Raw genomic sequence first — 14,363 nt, 5'->3', positions numbered from 1 at the left:
AGACAGTGGCGTAACTATAAGATCCGGGACCCGTGGCAAATTGATGGGGCTCTATCAGAAAAAATCGTCACGTTTATAATAAACAATATTATGTACTTAAAAATTTTTGTCCATTTGGGTCGGGGGCCCGTGGCATTTTGCCAGCCCTATATTTACGCCACTGGACATAGGATACTTTTTGTCTCGGGAAAATGTACGGTTCCCGAATCCCGCGCGGTTACTCCGTTGTGCAAGAGTTATGGCACAATGGAGTTGCGGGCGTCATTTAGTAAATTTATTATATTACATATTAATCATAAAAATCAAAGTAAAATTTCTTTGATAATGAAATACATCTCCATTTTCCATTTTTATTTTGCATGTACTCGTATGGTTGAAAAGTTGCTGAAAATATATTTGTTTAGATTATTCAATACATAGCTCCACTTTCACGTCGTACAGTCGATTACTACTCTGGTCTGTGGTATTACTATCATCATGGATTTCGAAGACCTCATGAACATGATTGCTTTGGCATAGTTTGCGCCCTACATTTTTAATTAGGTAAACAACCTGTTATTAGTAATAACTAATAAGTAATAGGTAACTAATAAGATGATCTTACAAATAAATAAATACACAGTAAAAATTCATATTCAATGAATTTGAAAGAATATTTCATGATCGTGTATATTTAAGTAAATATAGCTTTCGATACAGATTTTCCGCGGTAAAAAGTCTGTGGAAATATTCCGAAATCCAAACTTAATAGTAATTTGGCTCATTACTTTTTATTGTGCTAAGTAAACCATAGACTTAATATATACTGTCGTAAACCAAGTGAAGGGAGTAGGGACATAAGAGCTATTTTTTATTTAATACCCTAGAATAGATATAACAATCGAAAAAATTGATACTGAAAAGTGTAAGATGATACCACGTCTTATAGAAAGATTTTTGAGCAAGCGTCAGCGCGATGTAGAAGACGCACGGCGCCATCTATTATGAATTTTTGGAACTAACTTAATTTGAACAAATTTTCATTATAAAAACTTACAAAGAAATGCATAACATTACTAGCTTTAGTAACTGCACACAGGGTGCAGACTTTATCAAAAATATATTTAAATAACATTATTATGACCGAGAAAGAGATTCTAATAAAAATAACTGATTTAATAAAAACTTCTAATCCTAAAAGAATGCAACCCATTTTACATTTGCCTTATTTTCCAGAGAAATCTGAAATATGTCCAGCCAAAACTTTATTGGCTTATATAAACAAAACATCTAATTTCAGAAATTGTAATAATGTTTTTATTTCATTTAGGAAACCATATAATCCTGTGTCAAGTCAAACATTAAGTAGGTGGATTAAGGATAGGTTAAAAGACAGTGGGAGTTTTTGGGAGAATGTGAAAGAGTGATGTTGTGTTTTTATATTATTTTCCTAAAATTGTGTTATCTGGGTTTTTAATGTATAATATTGGTAGGATATTAACCATTAAATATTCGTTATTGTGCACAAGTGTGGGAAAGTGATGTAGTAACCAGAAACGTGCTCTTTTGTGTTCCCTCCAAAACTCCATCAAAAGTTTCAGTAAAGCGTCCTACCACTTTACTGAATCGACCGACTTGACTTCTTGACTGTATTGACTTTATACTTAGACTTTGACTAGACTTTGGACCTGACTGACCTGACGATAATATATAAAAAATTGTATTAAAGAATATTGTTTTCCCACCATAATATTATACTCGACACTGGCCATGGTTATAGCCGAAGTGCCTTTATATGAAAAAAAAAAAAGACAGTGGAGTTGATGTGTCGTTTTTCTCTAGTCACAGCAACGAATACTATACTCACGACTCACGAGTCACAGTACCTACTCGTCAGTCGTCACGCTTCAACTTCATTAGCATTTAAACGAGGAGTAAATTTAGATGTTATACGCCAAACAGCAGGTTGGACAGGCAACTCCACTACCTTTGCGCGTTTCTATAATAGACCTATTATTGAAGGTGATTCAAATAATTTTGCTATGTCATTTATGACAGACACCTAAGACAAATTATGTACTTACAAATAAGATTTTTTTTATCTTTCTTTGATTAATATGTGTGAAAATAAAGCATAAATAAAATGACATATCTTGTTTGATCTCTAAACATCTACAGTGTAAAAAGGTATACTAATATCGAGGACAAACCCCCGAAGTATAATTATTGATTAAACGAACTTACCTTACGTGAAGTTCAATCAAAATTATACGAGGGGTTTGTCCGAAGATATTGTTGAGGTAAACCTCTTTAGTGTAAGATGGTGTTGGCCGTTCAGATTTTAGAAGATGTTTATTTCCTATGTTTTTGATATTTGACACCTTGTCAGTTTTTTAGTGTTCTGTTGTTTGTCTAAAGAAAACCAATATATGATTTACTTTATATACATTGCTTTTTATTAATTTCACAAAGTACTTCATTCCACCGGAGCCGAATTAGGATAGAAAACGACTCCCTGTAAAAGGTTATGTGCCCAGAACGTAAGAAGTACTAAAAATATTCATTATGGAATTAAGTAAAATGCAAATCTCAAAGTCGGATGGCACTAACTGGGTGCAGTGGCGATACAGGATGACTGCACTACTGAGAGGTATGGATGGGCTTATCGATATTGTGAATCGTAAATTTAGTAAGCCAGAGAAGCCAGCAATCAACAGTGGCGATGCTACTGCTGCAGCGGCAATGGCCGAATACAAGAAGAATTTAGGAGAGTACTTGAAACTAGAAAGTACGGCTCTTTTATTGATTACGAACAATATTTCCGATGAAGCATTAGATAAGGTGATCAGGTTTTCAAGTCCAAGTGATGTCTGGGATGAACTACATCGGCTATATGACGGCGTGAATGATGACCGTCTGTATCACGCCTGTACGAGCCTATTTCAGTTAAAGATGGACATCTCAGACGACATTGCGACTCATATATCCAAAGCGAAGAATTTGTGGCATAATCTAAATCAAGAGCTAGTTAAGGCTGATGATGGGAAGGAGCTGCCAGAAATACTACTTATATGCAAGATTTTGGATACATTGCCGGAAGGATATTTTTCCTTCAAGTCGAGTTGGTTAATGATGTCAAAGAAGGACAGAACTATAGACAATCTGACCAGTCAGCTTTGTGCCCATGAAAGGGCCTTGACGACAACCTCCAAGGAAGATACTGGATGCGTGTCAAGATCCACTGGTGAAGCTTTGGTTGTTGACCGTACGCGAAGGTCTATAAAGAAAAAACCCAAAGCGTTTAAGTGTCATGGTTGTGGTGAAGTTGCAGGGCACTTCAAGAAGGACTGTCCTAAAAAGGAACGGCGCGGAGAAGCAGGAATGACCAACATGATGGCTGTGCTGGTCAACGTCATTGATTGTAACACGGATCGGGATGAGTGGTACGTTGACAATGGCGCCACACATCACGTTACAATGAGAAGTGACTGGTTCCAGGATTTCGAGCGTTTCCAAGAACCACACATGGTAACCACTGCTGATGGGAAAGTGGTAGATGCGCTAGGAAAGGGTTCGATTCTTATGCAGACAAAGAAAAGAACATTCTTAATGAATGACGTGTGGCTAGTTCCGAAAGTCACGAAGAATCTTTTTTCGGTGCTCTCAGCACATGATATAGGTAAACACGGAAAGTTTGTTTACGTCACAAGGCACTACTTGCTCATTTAGCATTAAAGGAGAATTGTGCGTGACTGGAAGTAGACAAAAACATGGCGGTTTATACAAACTGAACTGTAAACCGATTCAACCCAAGAAAATGGTGATGTTGAATGCAATTGACACGTTACAGCTTTACCACGAACGTATGGGTCATCAGGACAAACGCCATGTGAAGCGAGTAATAGAACGAGAACTTGATGTAAAGGCAAAGGACAGTGGGAGTCTATGCGAAGGATGCATTTTTGGAAAGACACATAGGAAGAAGTTTGGTGTCCGAGAAAAAGCTGTCAGTCCAGGAGAACGCATTCACTCTGATGTATGTGGTCCATTCCCACCAAGTTGTTCGAAGTCTCGGTATTTCGTATTATTCAAAGACGAATTCTCCAAGTACCGTTACGTGTACATCATGAAAAATAAATCGGAAGTACCTGAGTTACTAAGTCTGATGTTAGCAGATGCGAAGGCAGCAGGTCACCGAATTAAGGAATTTCTGAGTGATAACGGAGGCGAATTCGATAATGAAAAAGTACGTAAAGAATTGGACAAGTACGGAATACACCAACGGTTGGTTATGCCTTACACGCCTGAACAGAATGGCATTAGTGAAAGGGAAAACCGCACAATCGTGGAAATGGTTAGAGCAATGATGTATGCACATGAAGAACTTCCTCAAGTTTTATGGGCTGAGTTGGTGAAGACTGCGGTTTACATTTTGAACAGAACAGGCCCAACTTCTGTGGAAGATAAATCCCCATTCGAGCTGTGGTTTGGTAAGAAACCACAAATTAAACATTTGAGGATCGTCGGTTGTACGTGCTACGTGCATATTCCCAAACAAAAAAGGAAGAAAATGCAGAAGAAGGCACAAAAGTGCATCTTTATTGGCTATGACAACGACGATGGGTACAGACTTTGGAACAAGGAATCAAACTCTCTGGTACGATCTCGAGATGTGACATTCGATGAAAGACCCATAGAATCAAAAATTGACTCCGATGGTTCACAAGTGGAGAAAGATTTGACTGACCTGGAAGTTCCTTTATATGTTAGAAGGAAATCTACCTCTAATACTGATGTGAATGAGGACGTACTGGTTGAGTGGCACAGAGACATAGCCCAGGAAGAAAGCCAAGACGCTGTTGAAGCCCCTGTTGCCAGTGATGAGGTGGAATTAGAAAATGTACTTCCAGAGATGCCAGATGAAGATGAATCTATCGAATTAGGGGGGGAGAATGAGGAAAGAGATGAAGAACGAGTCAATGATGAAAATGAAGGGGAGATCATTGAGGAGTTAGCAAGACATGAGATGCGCTTAAGAGACCGCTCTCTCCTCAGACGCCCTGGTAAATTCAATGATTTCGTATCATATGTCGGTACAGATTCCTATGTAGAGCCTAACACGTACAAGGAAGCAATAGCCTGCCCTGATAAGGAGTTGTGGATTAAAGCTATGGAAAGCGAGATTGAATCCCTGAAAGAGAATAAGACATGGATTCTAGACAGGTTACCCAAGAACCGGAAAGCTATTCCATGCAAATGGGTTTATAAGGTAAAGCAAAACCCTGATGGTACAGTCAACAAGTACAAAGCTCGACTAGTAGTAAAAGGCTTTCGACAAAGAAAGGGAGAAGACTACGACCAGACTTTTAGCCCTGTAGCCAAGATGGCAACAGTCCGAGCGGTATTGAGTATTGCAGCTAGTGAAGGCATGAAACTAAGTCAGTTCGATGTTTCAACAGCTTTTCTTTACGGATCTCTATCAGACGAAGAAATATATATGAAGCAGCCAGAAGGGTATGATGACGGGACGGGTCGAGTCTGCCTGCTAAAGAAAAGTTTATACGGTCTGAAGCAAGCTCCTCGTTGTTGGAACAGGACTATTCTGGATTTCTTCAAGGAAAGTGGCTTTGAAGTCCACTGACTTCAAAGCCACAAAGGCAGATCCATGCCTCTTCAAAAGAGACATTGGATACGAAAAGCTGATAGTGGCTCTCTATGTCGATGACGGGCTGGTCGCTGGTACAAGTGAATGTGTAATTGAGAAGTTCCTTGAAAAACTAAAAGAGAGGTTCAAAATTACAACGAAGGCAATCTCGTATTTCCTGGGAATAGAGATAGAAACCAGAGAAGGTGGTGATATAAGAATCCACCAGACAGCTTATGTTAAGAAAATTTTGAAACGGTTTGGAATGCAAGAATGCAGGCCGGTATCCACTCCGATTGTTAAAGAAGAAGTAGTTCAGAAACCAGAGAAGGACGACGACTTTTTTATCAGGAACTACAGGCAAGTGGTTGGTGCACTCGCATATCTGATGGTTGGCACTAGACCCGATATCGCATACGCTGTGAGTGTGGTCTCCAGAAAACTTGTAAATCCCACTCCAACAGACTGCGTAAAGTTGAAGCGCATTCTACGCTATCTGCAGTATGCACCCGATTTGGGAATACTTTATAAAAGGAATTTTAAAAGAGGTAACATAGAATGTTATAGTGACGCCGACCACGGCGGAGATATTGCGACAGGAAGATCCACTTCTGGAGTTCTATGCCTATATGCTGGTGGAGCAGTATCGTGGCTCAGCCAGAGGCAACAAAGCGTTGCAATATCTACCACAGAAGCCGAGATAGTCGCTGCCAGTGAAGCAGCAAGAGAAAGCATTTGGCTAACTCGTCTTATTGGTAGTTTGGTAAAGACGGAAGGCCTACCTGTACTGTATGTAGACAACGAGGCAGCTGTACGTCTTGCTGAGAACCCTGAGTTTCACAGAAGGACAAAGCACATACGCATTCGGCACTTTTTTGTACGAGAGCTAGTGGCGAATGGAACTATAACTGTGAAGAGGATCAGCACTGAGCTGCAGCTGGCAGATATTTTTACAAAGCCTCTTGCTAGGACTCGGTTTAAACATCTGGCGAACTGTCTTGGCCAGCACATCTAGAGAAGGTGTTGAGGTAAACCTCTTTAGTGTAAGATGGTGTTGGCCGTTCAGATTTTAGAAGATGTTTATTTCCTATGTTTTTGATATTTGACACCTTGTCAGTTTTTTAGTGTTCTGTTGTTTGTCTAAAGAAAACCAATATATGATTTACTTTATATACATTGCTTTTTATTAATTTCACAAAGTACTTCATTCCACCGGAGCCGAATTAGGATAGAAAACGACTCCCTGTAAAAGATATTAGTAGGAACTCCCACCCAACCCGGTTTTCGCATAAACCTATAATGCTAAAGACCAACAAAGAGTGCGAGAGAGAAGAAAATCCTTTATGGAATTATAACAAGATGAAAAGAGAGAGGCAGTCTAATGAAAATTGCAACAACTTTTATTTGACAGGTCGTCAAAAGTCGTCAATCGTTTTTATGCCCTTTCGGTATTTGCAATTTATTATTTAATAATAATAATAATAATAATCATTTATTTCGGACAACACATCCTTAAGTATTAGTTATTAAGTTAGTAACAATTTTTCTTAGACTAAGTTAGTAGTGTTAGTGGTAGTGTTAGTTTTGTTAGTTACAATAAAATATTTAAATCGTATGTTATTTGGATTTGGATTTAGTTAATTGTATGGTGTTGACAGGCAATATCCCAGATTCATGGAAAACCCAGAAGGTTATTCCCATTTTAAAACCCGGTAAATCTCCCTCTTCTGCTTCCTCCTATCGTCCCATAGTTCTATCAACAGTGTTACTAAAAATTTCAGAGCATCTTATTATGAATCGTTTAGAATGGTATATCGAAAAAAATAACCTCCTATCAAAAAGTCAATATGGATTCCGCAAAGGAAAAGGGACTATAGGCAATATCGCACTTCTTACCACAGATGTTCGTATCGCTTTTACAGAAAACAAATCTGTTTTAGCGGCTTTTTTAGATGTAAATGCAGCATATTATGATAACGTAAGAATAGATATACTCCGACAAAAGCTACATTGATTAGGTGTTCCCATAACATTAAGTAATTTTATCATAAATATATTACTCGAAAGATTTATTGCTCTGCCTTTGCAAAATGAAACGTTAACGGAATTGCGGGTTGTAGATAAAGGGCTTCCCCAAGGCTCAGTAATAAGTCCACCTTTGTACAATATTTTTTTTTTTTTTTTCTTCTATTTTGGCAACTTGACACAAAGGATGCGTATTGTGCCACAGACAGGGTAAAAAGGTAAGGAACGGCGGAAGGAATAAAAGGAAACGGAATTTGGAAGAAAGTTAATTAAAACAGTGTGGTAAATAATTAAATTCTACAATAAACTAAATGACATATAACTTATTCTAAATATTAATATTATTTAATGATAAGTAATTAGATATACAATTATATACATATTTATCATTGGAAGCAAGTAGTATATTTACAGAAGTAGGAAATGGAATAGGGATTAAAGACAGTTTATTATACAGTTGGGAATGATCATGGAGGGAACACGATAGGATAATGTGGTTTAAGTCACCTACTTCTCCACAGTCACATAAATCATCATCTTTAACGCCAATTTTCCTAAGATGCGTTGGAATGCACATATGACCCAGTCTCATCCGAATAATTGATGTTGTTATATTTTTAGAGAGGAATATTTTAGAAAACCAGGGCTTAGTAGGGATCTCTGGTTGAATTTTACGATACTGTATAGCTTTTGTTTGACTACTCAAGGCCCACGACTTATTCCAAGATTTCAATAGGGAACTCCGTGCCAGAGCAGCCAAATCATGCGCATAATTATTAAAAGGGAACAAATCACCACTGAAAACAGCCTCTTTTGCCAATTTGTCGGCAATTTCATTGCCAACAATACCGCAATGGCTCGGTATCCATATAAATGTTATTGAAAAGCCTTGAAGTTTACATTGATATAGAAGGTTTCTAACTTGGACAATAATTGGATAACAATTTTTTGATTTAAAAGGAAATTTAATCAGGGATTGTAGAGAGCTTAAAGAATCTGTGAATATTAGAGTCTCTTTAAGCCTGCCAAGTAAAATATACTCAACAGCCTTAAAAAGGCCGTAACACTCTCCTGTAAAAACAGATGTTTCAGGCGGAAACTTTACTTTTTGTATAATATTATATTGTAAATGGTAGACACCAACTCCAACACAACTATCTGTAGTATCCTTAGATGCATCTGTATACATGTGGTGGTAACCCTGCCAATTGTTATTCGTGATGTACTTAAATATATTGTTAGCAAAATATGTATCTGTTTTTTGAATGCCAATGTCAAGTCTAATATCTGGCACAAGCGTTAGAGCTTCATATACTGAATCAAATAATGGAAAAGTTTGAGAACGAAAAGTGGGGGCGTCAATTACTAAGAATTTACGATAACTAGTAAGAAGTAAGGGATGAGATTTATGATGCCAGTATTTATTATTACTATGACACAGTTGAAATAAAGTTCTAAGTTTTGGAATTAAGGGATGATTTTTAAATTGATAACAACGAACAAAATATTTATCCGCCAGATATTGTCGACGGAGTTGAAGAGGAGGTTCGCAACATTCCAACTGAAGTGCGTTTATTGGAGATGATCTCATAGCTCCGCAGATTATACGCAAGGCTTTCGCTTGTATTTTGTCCATTTTTTGTAAACCAGTTACGCTACACGGCTCCAAAAGAAAAGTGCCATAATCTAGGACACTCCTAATTATTGCATTATAAATTAATTTCATAGTAAATGGATGTGATCCCCACCAGACACCAGATAAACACCTTAACATATTTAGAAGCCGCTCACATTTGGAACAGATGTAATCGATGTGTGCGTTGCCATTTAATTTTCCATCTAAATATAGCCCTAAAAATTTGACTTTGTCTTTAACGGGAATTGGCACTCCATCATAAATAATAGTAATAGGAGGAGGCATACGCATACGGGTAAATAAGACGACGGAACTTTTATTGATGGACAAGTCTAAGCCATGCTTGTCCATCCAAGATTTTAACTGTTTCAGAGCGCTAATAAGATCTCTACATGCAATATTTATCGAACTATTGATTACATAAATAGCCTTGTCATCTGCATATTGAAGTAATTTTATGATACTTAAATCTAGACAATTTTCTAAGTCGGATGTGTATATATCGTAAAGTAGTGGACTTAAGACTGACCCCTGAGGAATGCCTTTTCGAACAGTTCTAGTTTCCAAAGAGTTATTTAAAATTATTATTCTTTCTATTAAAATATTAATAATGAAATTTACTAAAATTAAAGGCAAACCAAATTGAATTAACTTTTCCTTTAGGATACTTATAATAATATTATCATATGCAGAATTTATATCCAAAAAAGATGCAACAACAGATTTATTTTCTGTGAATGCTGTGCGTATATCTGTGGTTAATATGGCAATATTATCTATGGTACCTCTACCTTTGCGGAATCCAAACTGTGTATTGGAAAGGAGGTTATGTTTTTCTACAAACCATTCTAGTCTGTTTTTCGCTAAATGTTCCGCAATCTTTAATAAAACAGAGGATAGAACAATGGGGCGATATGATGTAGCCAAAGATGGGGGTTTGTTGGGTTTTGGTACTGGAATAACTTTTTGTTTTCTCCATGAAGTGGGTAAATTACCAGTTATTAAAATTTGGTTTATTAACTTGAGGTAGTATTGTAAAATTTCCTCATCAGCATGTTGAAAGAAAGAATATGGAATGCCATCTAATCCGGGAGAAGAATCTTTTAAGTTTTGTACTACCCCTTTTAACTCTTCTTTTGTAAAAAGCGAATTTAGGTCTTCAAAATTTACATTTTGTAAAGGAGGAGGAGGTTCAATAGAAATAGTGGGAGGAGCTAAATTATCTAGAAACTCAGAAGCTAAAGAGTCAGATATAGGATGAGATGGGGTAGTGAATGCAGATCTATACCGTCTTATGTTTTTCCATACTATAGTAGGATGAATACCTGGATTTAATGATAAGCAAAAATTTCTCCAACTAAGTAACTTCTTTTTCCTGAATAATTTCTTAGTATCCTTAACGCAATCAAGATATAGCTGATAGTTGGCTATGTTTGGATTTGTATTATATTGTTTTTCAATCTCTTTCCTATTCTTAATGGCAACTGTGCATTCTTGATCCCACCAAGGTGGAGATGGTGTATGATGACGTGAAGTATTTTTTTTTGGAAATGATTCATCAGCAGCTTTTATAAATGCTGCAGTCAAAGCCTCAGCACATAGTGACTCATTTTCTGATGATATTTCAGGAAGAAAAGATAACTGATTCCTGAGTGAAGTTTGAAATTTATCCCAGTTAGAATTATTGTTAATATGATACTTTATTGATTCAGACTGATTCGATTTACTTTTATCTTTACCTGGAAATGATAGAATTATAGGAAAGTGATCACTTCCATGACTTGACTGTAACACATTCCAATGAAAAACAGATGATAGATTTGGTGAACATATTGACAAATCTGGTGCACTACAACCTTCATGAGGAGCAGTGCGCCGAGTAGGTTGGCCGGAATTGAGAATACACAGTTTATTATAATCTATTAAATCTAAAACTTCGTAACCCCATTGATTGTCTTTGTGACTCCCCCATGACTGATGCTGTGCATTGAAGTCTCCTAGAATTACTACTGGTTGTGGTAATTGGCTAATAATACTTTTTATTTCAGAGAAGATGTAATATGAAGGATGAGGTATATACAGTGAAACAAAACTTATGTTATTTACAGATGCAGCAATGATTGAAAAATCAGAGTGATGTGATGGAAGAGGAATGTGATGAAATGATTGATGGTGTTTGATGAGCATGGCTGTACCACCATACCCATCTGATCTGTCTTCCCTGAGACAAGTGTAGCCAGAAATCCTGAAAAGTGATTCCGGCTTGAGCCATGTCTCTTGTAAGGAAAGAACAATAGGTTTGTATTTATTAATTAAAAAAATAATTTCGTGTTTTTTACTAACCACACTGCGGCAATTCCACTGGACTACGTTGTCCATTGTTGGAAGTGGTATTAATTTGTGATTCAGTGGTGAATATGGCAGCGTTGGACGGTGATAAAGATGATAATGATGTAATCAGTTTGTTTAATGCTAAAATTGTTTCTTGTATTGAATCCATGTTGATACCGGGAGCTGGATATGCAGATCCATTATCTCCTAATGGAGGATTATAATCTTTTATTAAGCTATTATGTGTTTGTCTGTCATACCCATTTTGTTGTTTCTGTGGCAATTTTGGTTGTTTGAAAACAGTTTTTTTATATGACCGTTGCATTAAATTCAAATTCTGTTTATTATTATTGTTGTTGAAAAATGATTTTTGTGTATTTACAGGTGATGATGATGAAGAAGTAGATGATATTAACACGTCAGAATATAATTTTGAAATGGGAGGATGTAACTTAGAAGCTTCTGAGTAGGATAGACAATTGTGAGCCATTGACTCCTTAATTGATTTTTGGCGTTGGAATTCTGGGCATTTTTTATCAGTTGCAATGTGCGAACCGTGGCAAATACAACAGTAAATAGACTCCTCTTCAACTGAGCAACTATCACCAGCATGCCCTTGGCCACACCTAAAACATCTAGGTGTTGACCGACATTGGTTTTTCACATGTCCGTATCTACAGCAATTGAAGCACTGTATTGTAGGGAATATATATAAGTCTACAGGAAGTGCATTATAGCACATGAAGACTCTCTTTGGTAGCGTCTGTCCGTCAAATGTTATTACCACAGATTCGGTGTTAATAAATTGAGCAGTTCCATTCACTATTGTTTTTTTCTTTAACCTCCTAATTTTTAGTATTTCACCACACCCAATTGGTAAAGTAATATTATTTATAACATCATCATCGGACCAATCAGCAGGTATGCCTCTAACTAATCCTATCCTACTAACCTGAAATGATGGAATAAAAGATTTAAATTGTTCTGAATTGAATTGAGGGTTACTTATAAAACTATTGGCTTCACTATATGAAGAAAAGGCTACAGATAATCGGTTTCTGGCTATTTTCTTAATACTACCATCTACAATATTTTTAATGTTATTTGTTTTCAAGTAATGGCCAAACACTATAGGGTGAAAGTTTATGTTTTCATTAGGTGACTTTGGTACCTTTTGTATATGGACAATATACGGAGAGGAGTCTGTATCTTTATACAGCATCCTACCGACCCGTGAATCTAAGCCCTGGGATTTTTGAGTTGTATTCACATTTGGTTGAGTTTCAAGGATAATGTCTTGTTTAGGAATATTGTGGTTTTCGGTATCGCTAAGACACATGCAATTGATATCAGGCTTGGCCTTTTTCGGGTCTTTTTTTATTTTTTTCTGGCACTTTTTGCAACGCTTCCTAGGAATCGCTGGACGTTTTCTGGTATTAACAGAGCATGAGGTGTCGGTGTCCATGCTCGAATCGTTCGATATCGTAACATAATGACCAACGGGGGGACCAGGTCCCCCCGGGTCGGGCTCCTCCATAATATTCTTATGAACTAAATATATAAATAAAAACTTACCAAATAAAATTAATATATACAAAAACTAAGAAAATTAAAACTAAAACTACACTATTTAATTAACTAATTATAGATATAAAAATAATTTTAAAATTTTCCGAAAAAATACCGCGTCCGCCCTTTGCGAGTTCCCGCGCTTTCTGATTGTACAATATTTATACATCAGATTTAGAGGAAGCAGTTCTTCTTCTTCTTTTAAAAATGGCCGCCTCGGTGAGTTGCCAATGTCAGAGTGGCTTAAAAGCAGTTATTGGCGAGACTTCAGATTTGGAATCATTTACGTTAACAGATATAGAGTATGTAGATGATGAATTATATCTTTTGCAATACGCCGATGACTTAGCAATTTATGTCATAGACCAATCCATTGAAAGAGCCTCTATTCGGTTATCGCGCTGTCTAGCAAGACTAAAAATATGGTTAGATGCAAACGGATTAGATCTTTCAGTTAATAAAAGTACAGCTGTTCTAATTACCCGTATGCGCTTACCTCCGCCTGTGGTGGTAAAATATAATGGAATGCAAATTCCAGTCAACAAGGAGGCAAGGGGGTAATTTTAGATTCAAAACTCAATGGTAATGCTCATAATGAGTATGTTGCGTCTAAGTGTGAACGCACTTTAAACATAATTAACATGGATTTGGTCGAGACGGCTGTGGTCGTTGCACTCGCTATAAATAACCGAAGAAAGCGTCGAAAAATAGAATATTGGGTGCATCCACTATGGAGCGATCAGCTGACTCTCGGAAAATTTTATACTAGTTTTATGAAATTGGGAGCATACCCAAAAAAAATTTTTTGTTACTTTAGAATGAGTGTCGAAAGTACTCTAGTATTTACTCTAGTATTTTAGAAACTCATTGCTGCAAGTACACACAAACTCACGCAGCGGCAGTCGAGTGGCAACTGGCCGATCGGCAACTTTTTTGTTGCCCGTGCGCGCACTTGCATAGAAACCAATAGGGAAGGAGACAGTTGCGTCGCGGGCTCTGGGCAACGAAAAAGTTGCCCAGAGTTGCGTCGCTACGTGCGCGCACTTTCATACTAGCTCCTAGACTTCATCAAGAGACAAATAAATCGCCGAGCAACTAAGTTGCCCGTGCGCGCATATCCTATGAGCTAAACAAAAAGTTGCAGCGACTTTTTTTGTGTTTGGACTTTGGTATATAAAG

The sequence above is a fragment of the Aricia agestis genome, chromosome 19, assembly GCF_905147365.1.
Source record: "Aricia agestis chromosome 19, ilAriAges1.1, whole genome shotgun sequence".
NCBI classification, from domain to species: domain Eukaryota; kingdom Metazoa; phylum Arthropoda; class Insecta; order Lepidoptera; family Lycaenidae; genus Aricia; species Aricia agestis.
The sequence above is the reverse complement of the archived record's forward strand: the minus strand, read 5'-3'. Positions refer to the sequence as shown.